This window comes from Marmota monax, unplaced genomic scaffold (assembly GCF_021218885.2).
Source record: "Marmota monax isolate L192 unplaced genomic scaffold, Marmota_monax_Labrador192_F-V1.1 WCK01_AAM20220418_F8-fsc00184, whole genome shotgun sequence".
In the NCBI taxonomy this organism is placed as follows: domain Eukaryota; kingdom Metazoa; phylum Chordata; class Mammalia; order Rodentia; family Sciuridae; genus Marmota; species Marmota monax.
This window is the reverse complement of record NW_026695008.1, coordinates 2,049,163-2,062,576: the sequence shown is the minus strand read 5'-3', so window position 1 is coordinate 2,062,576 and position 13,414 is coordinate 2,049,163.

The following is a 13,414-nucleotide window of genomic DNA, read 5'->3' as shown; positions in this document are numbered from 1 at the left end:
CCCTTCAGTGTTATCTTTCCCTTTTTATGTGTTCACTTATCCACCAATTTTTTATTAACTTCCTTGTGGCCTCTTAAGAAAATTCTAAATTTGCCTTGTTTGTTCTAACAACCAAATACATCTCAAGTTCAACTGTTTTTCTCCATCTCCAGCCAACACCTAATTCCATTGTTCCATTGGTTCTTCTCTGGAGATCAGTCTCCCCAAGGGATCTTTGAGCCTCTAATCCCTGTCTAATCCCTTCTCCACAGAGCTGCAAGCATGAGATTTTAAAAACCCATATTGGATCACCTCATTCTCCAATAACTTTCCCTTCCAGTTAATAGAACAATCCAGTAATTTCAAGTAACTTCCTATTTCATCTTATATCAGTGTTCCCAACTTCACACTGTGATTGAGATACAGTAGTCTTCTCATACCACATATCTTTCCTGCATGAGGTCTTCACTTAGGCATGTCCAGTGCTTGGAAAATTGTTTTTCTCCCTTTAGAATTTTACTTTAATGGGCTTTTCTCTTCCTTCAGGTATCATTTAAAATGTTATCTCCTAATAACAGCCTTCCCTGGTTACTTGAAGTAATACTTTCTAATCCAAAACACTATTTTTTTCCTGCATAGCTTCATAGCTTTTGTTATTATTTGTATGTGTTCAATTAACTTGATCTTTCTAGGTTGGGAGACTTGGATTCCTATTTCCCCACTCTTGTAATCCCTAGCACTAGAAGAAGGCCTGGTATCTAGAAAATACCTATAAGTAGTCTTGAATGAAGACTATTGTGGATACATAAATCATTATACATGGAGGAATTATTAGAGTCCTGCTTTTTTTTTTTAAAGAATGCAATGTGATTCTAGTAAATTGAGATAAATTTTAGTATAAATTGAATTTGGGATTATCCTGGAAATGAGAATAGTTTCATTTTCCAAAAATATTGCTAGATAAAATAATTGTTACAGTCAAAACATATCTAGAAAAGAGAAGAAAAGCCCCATGGTACTCTACTGTCTCATACTTTGGACTGATATAGAGAAGTTCACTACTGATTTGTTCTACCACACTGTGTAGTTTTAAGTAGGAGAGTGACCTACAGCAGAGTTCTGTAAGTACTGCAGTTCAGCAACAAATCACCTGGATGGGAGAAGAGTTGCAGCTATTCTGGCAGCTGGCTTCCACTTCAGTGGTCTATTCAACATTATCTATTCAATGTTCAAATCAATGTTTTTCAGACAAATGGGTCTTGAAATTGATTCAGTACACCTTGACCAGCAATAAAGAGGATGAAATAGATTAGAAAATACCAGATATATCAAATGAGAAAAGGTAGGTATGATTTCATAAAATTTGTTTCAGTTAAATATGTGTGTATTTCTTGCTGCACTTTTTTTTTTTTTTTTTGAACCAGGGATTGAACCCAGGGGCACTCAACAACTCAGCCACATTCCCAAACAATTTTTATTTTTTATTTTGAGACAGGGTCTCGCTAAATTGCTTAGGGCTTGCTAAGGAGCTGAGGCTTGCTTTGAACTTGTGTTTCTCCTGCCTCAGCCTCCTGAGTCATTGGGATTATAGGAGTGGGCCACTGCACCTGGCTTGCACGTTTTGGTTAAAAACTTTTAAAATCCACAGTTTACTCTCTTTCAAAAATACTGTGCTATTTGACATTTTTGTGCCTTTGCCTTGGATACCTGTACTGTTTTGTCCTCTCCCTCTTCATTTTAGTAATGCTCACACATAGTGTATTTGTAGCTTTTTCAACCAGTATGTGGCCTCAGAATACTTATTACAACCCTTTTTTCATTTATCCTAGTATCAGCGCTATTTACGTGCTAGGCTTTCCCATTCTAATCTGTGGACATTTGAATACCAAGATTTTGCATTTTTCACTTTTATATTAATTGTTCTTCAGTCTGAACCATTTTCACATTTCAGATTGTTAATTCTGGAATCAAGGGATCATAGATGCATTTTATATGACCAGGATAAGCATGATCAATTTTCTGCATCCCATACATTCATTCATTTGTTCAATCATTCATTTCCCCAACAAACATTCTGGACTTCTATCCTGCACTAAATATTACTCTGAACACATGGGTCATAACAAAAGGAAAAATTCCTTCCCCTCAAAAGTTTATATTTTTGTGTTAATGTTATCTATTATTATTATTATACTTTCTTACTAGTGAATTATTTACCACTGAAATCTCACCTCTTATATTTATTATTTATCTTGGATTTGCTGGTATGATTTCTTTCCACAAAAACCTATTTCTAATTTCTCTTTAATTTGAAGGTCTGTTGTTAGTATAAAGATTGAAGATTTTTCCTTCAGGATTTAAAGAATTCATTGTAATTCTCAAAGTGTGTATAGAGGAAGGGTAAAGGAGCAATGGCATGAGAAATGTTATAAATATCTCTTTGATATGAATATTCATTAAATGATGTAGTTCTTGCCATTCTGCAGTTACAAGGAAGCTGCAGAGAAAGAAAGAGGTACTTCTATCAAGGAAAAAAAAATCTCTGTAGAAAATAAAGACAAAAGGTGATGATTTTTGTATTTAAACAGACTGGAATATCAAACATAAAAACCTATGTATGTTATGCTCTTGATGTATATGATATCTTTTAGATTTGCAGTGTACTGGCCCAGCTATTAAACCTAGTGATAAAACAGATAAATTGTAAATTCATAGTTCCCTGATGATATTATTATGATATGATAATTCTTTTTTAAAAATGTTTTTATTGAATTTTTTAGATAGTGATAACAGGGATATTGTTGAGAGCCACAGTTTAGTCAAAATGATGCCTGGCATTTTTGCCAGAGGGAATGGTTGAAAGGTGACCCTGCTCTGGGATTAGGGCTGCTCCTAGATTAGGGCGGATCTTGCTGGGATTAGGGCGGATCCTGCTGCCTCGGGTGCAAGGAGGCAGTGTGTTCCCAGGAAGTGTGCCTAGAGGGCCGGTTCGGGTTCAGGAATAAAGGTTGCTGTCTGAACCTACAAGGCTGTGTGGCGGCTCGGTTATTTTGTGCCCAGCCAGACTGCGGCAGGATGTTATGAACTTTATCCACAATTATCAATTCCGTTTATTGAGCCTATCGAGTATAGGATATGGCGTTTTAACAATTTCAAGTATAAATATTGTCTAGGGCATTTCAACAAGCTCTGCTATAAATCAGGCCACCATAATGGAAATAGTAAAGTGGGAATGTAAATTGTAATATGGGACAAAAAAATCAGTGCATCCATCAAAATAAGCAGTTGCTCATTTGCCCTAGGCATCATAAGAACCAGGTATCTTAATGAAACTCAGGGATTAAGCCTATTGAATATCATGTAATAGATCTTTCTGTTTATTTACATTTTCTAAAAATCTTTAATACAAAAGAAGACAACCATTTGCTTCCCTCAGAAGAAGCATATTCTCACAGTAGTTTGTTGCTGAGGGCATAAGTGCAAAGAAGTAATTGTAGTCATGGTGATCCAGTGCTTCCCAAAGTGTGGTCTCTAGACCTACAGCAGCAGTGTTCCTTGGGAAATTACTTGAATTACAAAATCTTGGACCACGCCCTAGATTTAATAAATTAGCCTCTCTGGGGATGGCATTCTCAGTCTAATTTAATGGGCTCTTCAGGTGATTCTGGGACACACTGAAAATTGAGAACCACTACCTAGATCTGGACCATGGCTACTGTAAAGTCATGTACACTTTGTGGAATTAACAGTTTATTACTTTTTCTGCTGCTTCTTAATGAATTACTACAAACTTTGCATTGATATGCTGTTGATGTCCTTGGGCGTGGCTCAGGAATGTCATCTGTAAGGCTGCCGTCAATGCAGTCAAGGTGTTAGCCTTATTTTTTCTTACTAGAGTCACAGGTCAGAGACCTGACTCTCAGGGTTTCAAAAAATCATGACCAGCCTCTTGCTCCCCAAACAAGACAGAAAATGTGATGGTGAAAACAGGATAGAAACTTTAATCAATATGCCCTTTTGGAAGGCAAAGTAAGATCAAGCATCTCAGCCCTGTCTTTGGGGTACAGAATGAGTTTTAGATTTGAATGAAAGAAAAATTGGGATGGGAGTGAAAGATATGCATAATTAAGCAGTCTTGGCTAAATAGTGGTCTGATCATTATTTTAGTTCTGTAATGCTCAGGATGTTTATTTATCAAGACCAATGATCCTAGAAGAGGGCAATTTGGTTCCCATGAGATGATTGCTACTGTTTAGGGGAGTCATGTGCCTGCAAAACTCAACTATTACTAGAAGGTGTAAGGCAATGATTAGATACTTCCAGGTGCCCCTGGGGGGTTTTAAACAGGGTGATATAAATGTCCTTGCAAATCTTGTCCCAGTAGAAGGGGAAAAAGATAGGTCAGGTAAATTTAGGGCTAATAAAACTTGTATTACCAGTTTTTAGGTGAACACACTTTAAATGATTAACATTCCCATGTGCAGAACTGAGCAGGTCACAAAGTTTAAAGTAATGAAGGAGACAGATACAAAATGAAGTCAGAGATGCCAAGTTTTATCCTACTTTTAGTACCTCATTGGGCATCTGTAGGTCTAAGTAAAGAGCCGCTTCTTTTAGCAAAGGCAGCCTCTCTAAGTCTCTCTTATGTTTTCTTGATCTGAGGGGTTTCTTCCAAGCTATTGTGATTGTTGACAGAACTCAGTTCCTTGCATTTGTAAGATTGATGTTCTCTTTTACCAGATTGTCAGGGGCTCCTTTCAGATCTTAGAGACTACAGGTAGTTCTCTCCCATGTAACCCACTCCCAGGCTCTCTCATAACAGGGTAGCTTACTTCTTCAAGATTCTGTATTCTCAGGAAGTCCTTAGTCCAAGTCAGCTGCCCCTCTCACTCAAGGATAATTTACCTTTTGATTAATTCAAAACCAACTGATTTAGGGCATCATTACATCTGTAAAATGATTTGTTAAGCTGTAGAAAATAACTCAAGTTAAAGAGACCAAGGCTGTGTTCCCACTGAAAGTTGATAAACTCAAAATATCTGCAAAAAGTCTCTGTATCCTAGAAATATAGGTGTAGTTCATGGCATGTGGAAATGTCTCCATCAAATAGAAATAAAACAAAGTTTTGAAAAAGATACACACCACATCTGACCAGAGAATTTTAATGCAGCTAGCAGTTTAGTTTGCCTCTGTTATCCTTGAGTTTCTGAACCCTGACATGTGAGAAGCATGCCCCAAAGAGTGGGTACTCCTTTAGTCTGCATCTCAGAAGAGAAGATAGCTGGAGTGAAGCCAAGCTGAGGCCAAGTGAACCCAGGAGAACATAATAGTCCACAGCTTCCATGTAATGGAAGCAAACAACAAAAACATTTGTTGTTGTAAGCACTGATATATTCAGGCTATTTTATTTACCTGCAGCAAAACAAAGCCAATTAATACAATATGTATACAGAATGAATTATAATTATAAAATCACTACCTGGGTCAAGACAAAACATTACTAGCATCAGAGTCTTCCCGGTGTACTTTTTCAATTCTGTGCTTTTTCTTTTTTTCAAAGGTAGACATTCCTAATAATACCATAAAAAAACTTAGTGACCAGGTTTTTGAATCTTTCAGAACTGATGCTAAGCACTGAGGCCTAACATCCAATTTAATTTCACTTGATCCTTGTCTTTCACAATAATCAGGTGAAGTATGTTTTATTTCATTACCTTGAGTTTGGTGATCAGCAAGAGGGCCTTGGGGGGTTACCTCTTCTAGCCTGTTCATTGCTTAAGATGTCAGGAACTGCATATAGGCAAACTAATGAATGATGAGAATTGCCTGAGGTGATAATAATCTTTGCTTTTAAAATTTGCAAAACTAGAAAACATTTTGTCACTAGGTGATTAAGATTAAGGTATGCATCATTTGGCCACAAACTTTCACCTGTGAGAAGGTACTCATGGGTCAGCCATCACTCATCTTCTATATAAATCACTCCTAAATCAGCTTCCCAGCAGGATGGTCCTTTGGAATGATAGCTTACTCATCAACTTATTCATCCTAACATTGTGGGGCTATTAGAGCCCACCTTTTTGCACTAACAAGTTCATATGGTATATTGTCCCAAACATATTTTTTCACTTTCAGTACTTTTCTTTTTTTCCCCAAATCATGAATATGCTTTAATTTCCATTGTTGTACAGATCCTTTTAGATGGAAATAATCATTCCTGCCAGGAATTTCAAAGATTCTTTTGGTAACTTTACTGCATTGTTCTTCCAACTTTTTATATTTTTTATTTTAGATAGTTTAGGTTTTTTTTATAATTATATATTGAGTGGCTAATGAAAACAAAATTGTGTTTTCTATGTTTTGGGCATTGCTTAAATGTGTTATATGCTTTTAGTCATTCATTTAACAAATATTTACTTAATATCTGGCACTCTATCATCTCTAAAAATAAAGGATAAACAAAATGGAGGAAAAAAACTCCCATTTTTATAAAATTTATATAGTGTCTTATTAGGGTTCTCCAGGAGACAGAATCAACTTATGGTTTGATTTATAATTTTTTGATTTTATAATGGTTTGCAAATGATACATTCAATAGAAAACATGCTTCACATATGGATTTTAATAAAATTTTCTCAGCAATATACAGTATGGTACTACTTTGGGATGCTGGGGAATGGCAGAAAGTCACAGCTCCTAGTTGGCCACAATGTCCTGTGTTCCTAAGCTATAGTATTGAGTATATTAGGTATTGAGTATATTAGGTATATTAAGTGCATTTTCAATTGATGAATTTATCAGGACATAATTTATCAGGACATAATTCTATTATAAATCAAGGCGCATCTGGATGGATAGTTGGAAGGGGTTTTATTAGGGTAACTGACTCATAATTACAGAAGCTAAGGAGTCCCATGATATGCTGTGTGGTGCTGGTAGTATGGGTGTGAAAGCATCAAATCCAAGAAAGCTGATGATTAATTCTCAGTCTGAATTCAAAAGCCAGAGATTTTGGGAGACCACTTGTATGAGTTTTGAATTCCCAAGGTTGGAGAGTTGGAATTCTGATGCCCAAAGGGCAGACTGAGGCAAGAGTTCCAGCACCAGGAGAAAGCAAATCTTTTTCTCTCATTTTATTCTACCCTGGTCCTCGGTTGATTGGATGGTCCATGTCCACATGAAGAGTGAATTTTTTCTACTCTACTGACTCACGGGTCAATTTCTTCTGGAAACACCCTCTCAGACACACAAATAATGCTCTTTTGGTATTCCTTAGACCAGTCAAGTTGACATCTGAAATTAATAATCACTAATTCACCCCTTGTCGATTCATCAATTATTTGCATCTCCTTAAACCAGATTTAGTTGCCAAATAAAGGCAATAACAAGGTAATGTTTCCACCTAATATGATACAATTATCCTGCATCCATACAAAAGAGGAGATAAAGTCACTGGATAATGTTACTCTTCTTCTGATAACCCATAACTTAAATACGATGGTGTAAAATCAATGATACTTAGATACTGATGTAAAGTCAATATATGTTACATGGTAACGAAATAAAAGAATGAAAACAAAAGTATTTATCTGATGTATTGATATATACACAAAAAATGTATTCTTAAAATATAGAGAAAACACTAATGACAATTATAATCTTCATAGCTGATATTTATAACTGACTTATTTTCTTAGCCATTCTGTATTCTTGCTTTCAGCAAGCACCTCAACTGATTTTGGTTCATTTTCTGGCAAATGACCCAAACTTTTTTTTTTTTTTTTTTTTTTTTTAGATTGATCTCGCAGGTTTCCCAGCTGGACTGGAACTCATGAGTTTCAGGAGATCCTCCCAGCCTTGCTTCCCAAGTAGCTGGACTACAGGGTGCACCCAGACTTCTTCATGTTTGGCTGAATGACCTGTGTTTTTATTCCTGAAAGGTCCTGCCTGAATTGATAGCTATAATTTTCCATTGACTTTAATCATGCAGCATGGTAATACTATGTATTCTACACATCCTCTTCCTTATGTCCACTTGGTAGTCTGGATTAATCATCCCAGTCAACCCTGTAACTTCTTTCTTAGCCTTTGACTCAGAAGCATAAGGGTCCCAAAGTGGAGAGACAACAGCCTTAACTTCCAGTTTGATGAAATTATCACTGTATCTTCTGGTGGCAACATTTCTATCTCTGGAACTAAGACTTCTCTGTCAACAGAGCATAAATCAGGGAAACAAGAGAAAAAAATATTTGCTAGTGTGTCACTAGAGATAATTGTGAGTGCTACCACTCCTATTTTTACCCCTTGATTCCTGTACCGATAAGTCCTGGCTATGGAAAAAACAGTGCCATAAATTGGATGTTGATTCAGAGAAAATAGAGCCTTCTGAAAACCTTGCCCTACCCCTGCAAAATACTATTATCTAGATGGTGCCATTATAATGTCTTCAAAGGCCATTCCCATGATTCTATCACGACACCTGCTTCAGGATGAGGGGGAGCATGTGAACTCCAAGAGCATGAGCTCATTCATTGCTGCACTTTTTTTTTTCCCCCTGTGAAGTGAGTTCTTTGGTCAGAAGCAATGCTATGTGGGATATATATTGAAGGATAAGTTTTTCTGTAAGTCTATGGATGGTAGTTTGGGCAGAAACATTGTGTGCAGGGAAGGCAAATCCACATCCAGAGCATCTATTCCAGTAAGAATAAGATACCACCCTTTTCATGATGGAAGTGGCCCAGTGGAATTAATCAACCATGAGGAAAGGAACTTAAGCTCAGTGTTGGTCTCTGCTGTTGGTAGATTGAGCACTGAGGTGGTCATACCCAATTTGGTCTTGGTAAGTGAGTACATGTTGCTAGGCCCATGCATAACCTCCATCAATGCCACCATGGCCACTTTGTGCATAAGCTCATTGGGTCATGACATAGATGTCTCTGGAAAGAGGCTGACTGGTATCCACAGAATGGGTTAAACTATGCATTTGATTATTAAAGTCTCCTTTACTTAGGTCACACTTTGGTCAGAATTCACAAATATCTCCACATCTTTTGTCCACTCAAAGAGATATATCCACATTGAGTATCCCTTGTCCAAAATGCTTTGGATCAGAAATGCTTTGAATTTTAGATTTAAAAAAATTGAATATCTGCACATACACATATGTATATTTTTGTGAATGCTGCCCAAATCTAAACATGAAATTAATTTGTTTCATATAATCTTTATATACATAAGGTTAATTTTATACAGTACTTTAACTATTGATGTGCATTAAACAGAGCTTCACAATATGTAATTTTCTACTATGGTCTCATTGACACTCAAAAATTTTGATTTGGAAGTATTTCAGTTATAGACTTTTTGATTAGGGATGCTCAATTTCTATCTGAGGAGTTCACAATATGAAGAGCACATAATCCACTTGGAAGTCCTTTAATATAGGTTTGTCTATGGTTTGCAAATAATGATGAGTACATTTCTGAAAAACTTGAGGATAATTCTTGTGTTATCCAAATACCTTTCTTTACATGGTTCCACAGATATTTAAGTAGCACTAAATTTTGTTGCTGGTTCAAGGAACTGTTTTATTGGTCATCTGATGAATACCATATGTTTTCTACTTAGTTTTCTAATGTATATTCCTTAGAACTAATTTTCAGTTTCACACATATAAAGCCCTTTGTAAAATGCTATGTAATGAGGGTACAATTGTTATTGTTACAGTGTAGGTTTATGTTTTATCAGTATAAGCAATATGAGAAAATATCTGGATGACTGATTTATTTTTTTTAAATGTCCATTGAATTGAAGACTTTCTCCAAGGACAGGAAGCAAAATTTAACACATGCATCTAAGCTTCTTTTTATAGTCTCAAGTATGGTTTACAACCTCAAGCACAGTTGTTCTTACTGACAGTATTACCTTTTATCTTCTTTTTACAAGATAAGATTGATCTATTTCTTAAGTTAATACACCACTGGCTTTACAACCTTGTTGTGGGCTTTGGGAATAGGTTAAAACCTCTTTGTGTTGCATTATTTACTGCTTAGCCACATTCAAAACCACAACAAATATGCTGAAATTAATAATTCTAGGAGAATGCAAAGTAAAAGTATTCACACTCAATTACAGAGTTGATCCATCACACTGATATAATAGTGATGTTATTTGAATGCAATAATGAATAAAAATAAAGAGCCAGGCAACAGAATTTTAGCCTTTAAGTCTAGGGGAAAAAAGAAGATCAATGGTGAGAAGACATGGTTAATAGCTCAAATGCATATTCTGTAAGCCCTTATTTCAGTGTCAACTCTTAGCAAAGGATACTAGGCAAATGAACTTGAATACCCGTTTGATTAACTAGCTTTGTAAGAAGTGAAATTAGCTTTTATAGGCTTTGGAAAGAATTTCTGGCAAAAAGGATAAGAGGGTGGGTTTTAATGGAGGTAATCCTCTAAGAAATTACTCCTCAGCAGTTAGAAATATAGAAAAGCAAGATAAACTTGAAGTAAGCCCGATAAATCCTATTTTACCCATTGTCTTCATTTAATAGATACTTTAGATCTGGATTAAACTATGTTCAGTAGTCACCCTGAGAAATCCTATTCTTGATGTATTTTTCTTCCACCCCTCTTTGTATCTGACTAAAGATTACTTTCCAATCTACCAGTTGTGAATAATGTCACTGAAAGGAGCTATTGGTGGAGTCCTAGTTCATGAGATGAGACTCCACGTGATGTACAAATACAGCTTCCTGGACCTCACAGTCATCTGCACAGCTTATCAGACATGAATGCCTGGGTCTCTCACCCATTTTGATTCTATAGATCTGGGAAAAGCCAGGGCAATTGCATCTTTAAACAAGCTCTACCAGTAATTATGATGGATTAACAGGACTGAGAGTGCTATACCACTGTCAGTTAAAAATGTATTTCAAAAGGAAATGGGAATTTTAAAAAATTATGTACATTTCAATATCAATTTGAATTTATATAATTTTACAAATTTATTCATATAAATTTTCATTATCTAAATAATACTATGTGACATAGAAGCATCAGAAAATACAGAAGCAAAAAAAACCCTTCAGATATGAGTACTACTAATATTTAAAAATATTACATGGAAATTTATAGTCAAACCATAGTGAGGAGAGCATTTATCTTTTCAATGGAATTCCATGGGTGCTCCACAGAGTTGTTTTTCTTGTACAGAAGTAGATTTCATTGTTAATTTGAGATTCTTGAATAAAGCAGGGAAATCCATCCTTTCTGCCTTTTTCTACAGGAATATTTTTCTGGTTCTTTCCCTTTGGGAAATGGCATAGTTGAGTTCAGCAAGGAGGTTCAGCAAAACTGTTAATGGACTTTTTGGATTCTCCATCCTGGTGACAGGCCAAACTGATGTGATAGCATTTTACTCATCCATTCAGTTTATACATTGAGCAAAGTTTTTGGAAGCACCTACTAATATACCAGGCACTATGCTATGTGTTGTCAACATTCTCTCTCTTCTGGAGAAACTTCAGACCCTAGTGTAGGAAATAGGCAATTATGGGATATTGTATATGTGCGATGAAAGATGTATACACAGGATAGTTGGGTACACAGATAAGAGGTATCCAAACTAGAATAAACAGTCAGGAAAGATGAAAATAAAGGGTGCGAAATCAGGATGTCTGAGCCAGGAGATGCTTACATGTAGCTACTGCTGACCTGGGATATCAACTAGTCACACTAATTCCACTTATTGTACCACTGCCTAGAGCAGAGACCAGGCAGCTCTACTTTGTTCTCGATATTCATTTTTTTAAAAAGCATTCTATCTTTTTTAATAGATGCATTATATTTTATTATATTTCCAAAGGTCATAATAATGATATTTTGAAAATTTCTGTTCCTTGGATAGTTTCTGTTCTGATAATAAGCCTTTTCACTTGGTTTTACTCCCTAATTTTCAAGGTAGAAGTCAGATTCTTCTGAGAAAACTTTTTCATTCTCTTATCTGAAACATCCTAGGCCTAATTTTCAACTTTTATCAAGTATATGGGGTGAGAAGATGGGTCTCAACATTTACAGATTCATTCACCCAGCTCATCTGGTGATATTATGGTGAGATAACATCACCAGATGTTATTTAGAAAGACTTTTCACCAATCCTCATATATTGGCTTTATCAACCTACATCTCCAGAGGAGGGCAGTTATATGCTATATAGTGTTGCTTCTTGTAACCTCCAATGCTAGCTTTGCATTTTGTCTTCCCACGGCTGCTGTCCGTTGTTATTAGTTGGTTATCATTCACATTCTGGCTTCCAAACTTTAAAAAATTTTCTTTTCTCTTTTGTTCTCTTTGTCCTGTGGCTTTGTGCCTTGAACAAGCCAAAACACTCTACTGTGGTATGGTTTCAGGAAGGAGAGATTTTCATGAGTTTGGTCTACTCTTTTACCTGCATCTTAGGGTCCTCTTTTTTTGTAGGACTCTTGTTCTAAGGACTTAGTTCACAATAATTCTAGGTGCCAGGCACAATTATTATACCATTTTTGCAGATTAAGAATTGAATTTCAGAGAGATTAAATGGTTAGAGTGGGTAAGTGGGAGAGGTGTGGCTAATAAGTGACTATTCTGCAGATAAGTGTGTTGAGTTCTCTTTTGGGCTAACATTGCTAATAAACACAAGCTTATTCTCTTCCTGCATTTGTCAGAGCTAATACTGATTCCAAACCCAGCCTTAGGGACTCTTGACAGTAGGAACACGTAACAGAAAAATAGGGTGTGGAGTGCTATGAGACAACTATATCCATAAAGAGCTGACTTTATGGTCTCTTTTTCACTATTATGGATTAGACTCTATTTTGATATGAATTCTTTTTTTTTTTTTTAGATCTTGGCAAAGTTGCATTTGATGATATATTTTTGTATTTTACTAATTTTGCACTTCAAGCCACCTGCTTTCAAAAGAAGGAGCGGGATGGAGAATAATAGAGAAGTAAATATGGTGACTTTTTATGGGTAAAAGCAGATTTTTTACCAGTATGTTTTAAAAAATTAAATATTTAACATCTGTTTTATAAAATAAGTGAAAAAAAGATGCACAGGTACTTAATTTTAAAGTACTTTTCCAGTCTCTTTAAAAGAGATGTTAAAAAAGATGCGCTGGGCGCAGGTACTTAATTTTAAAGTAAAACTTGTAACCTCATTTGACTGCAGATGGCATAACTAACATAATTAGCTGATTTTGTAATTGACTGGTTTTAAGTCCCTGCTCCTTAAAAATATTATTTTCCAAAACAAGAAAAATATAAATATAAAAAAGAAGATGACTTTTTTATGTGGCTTGTGAAATTCCTCATGGTTTTATGTACATAACTGGTATGGGATAAAGTATGTATGTATTACCTTTTTCTGTAAGTGATGAATAGGAGTAAGAAGGG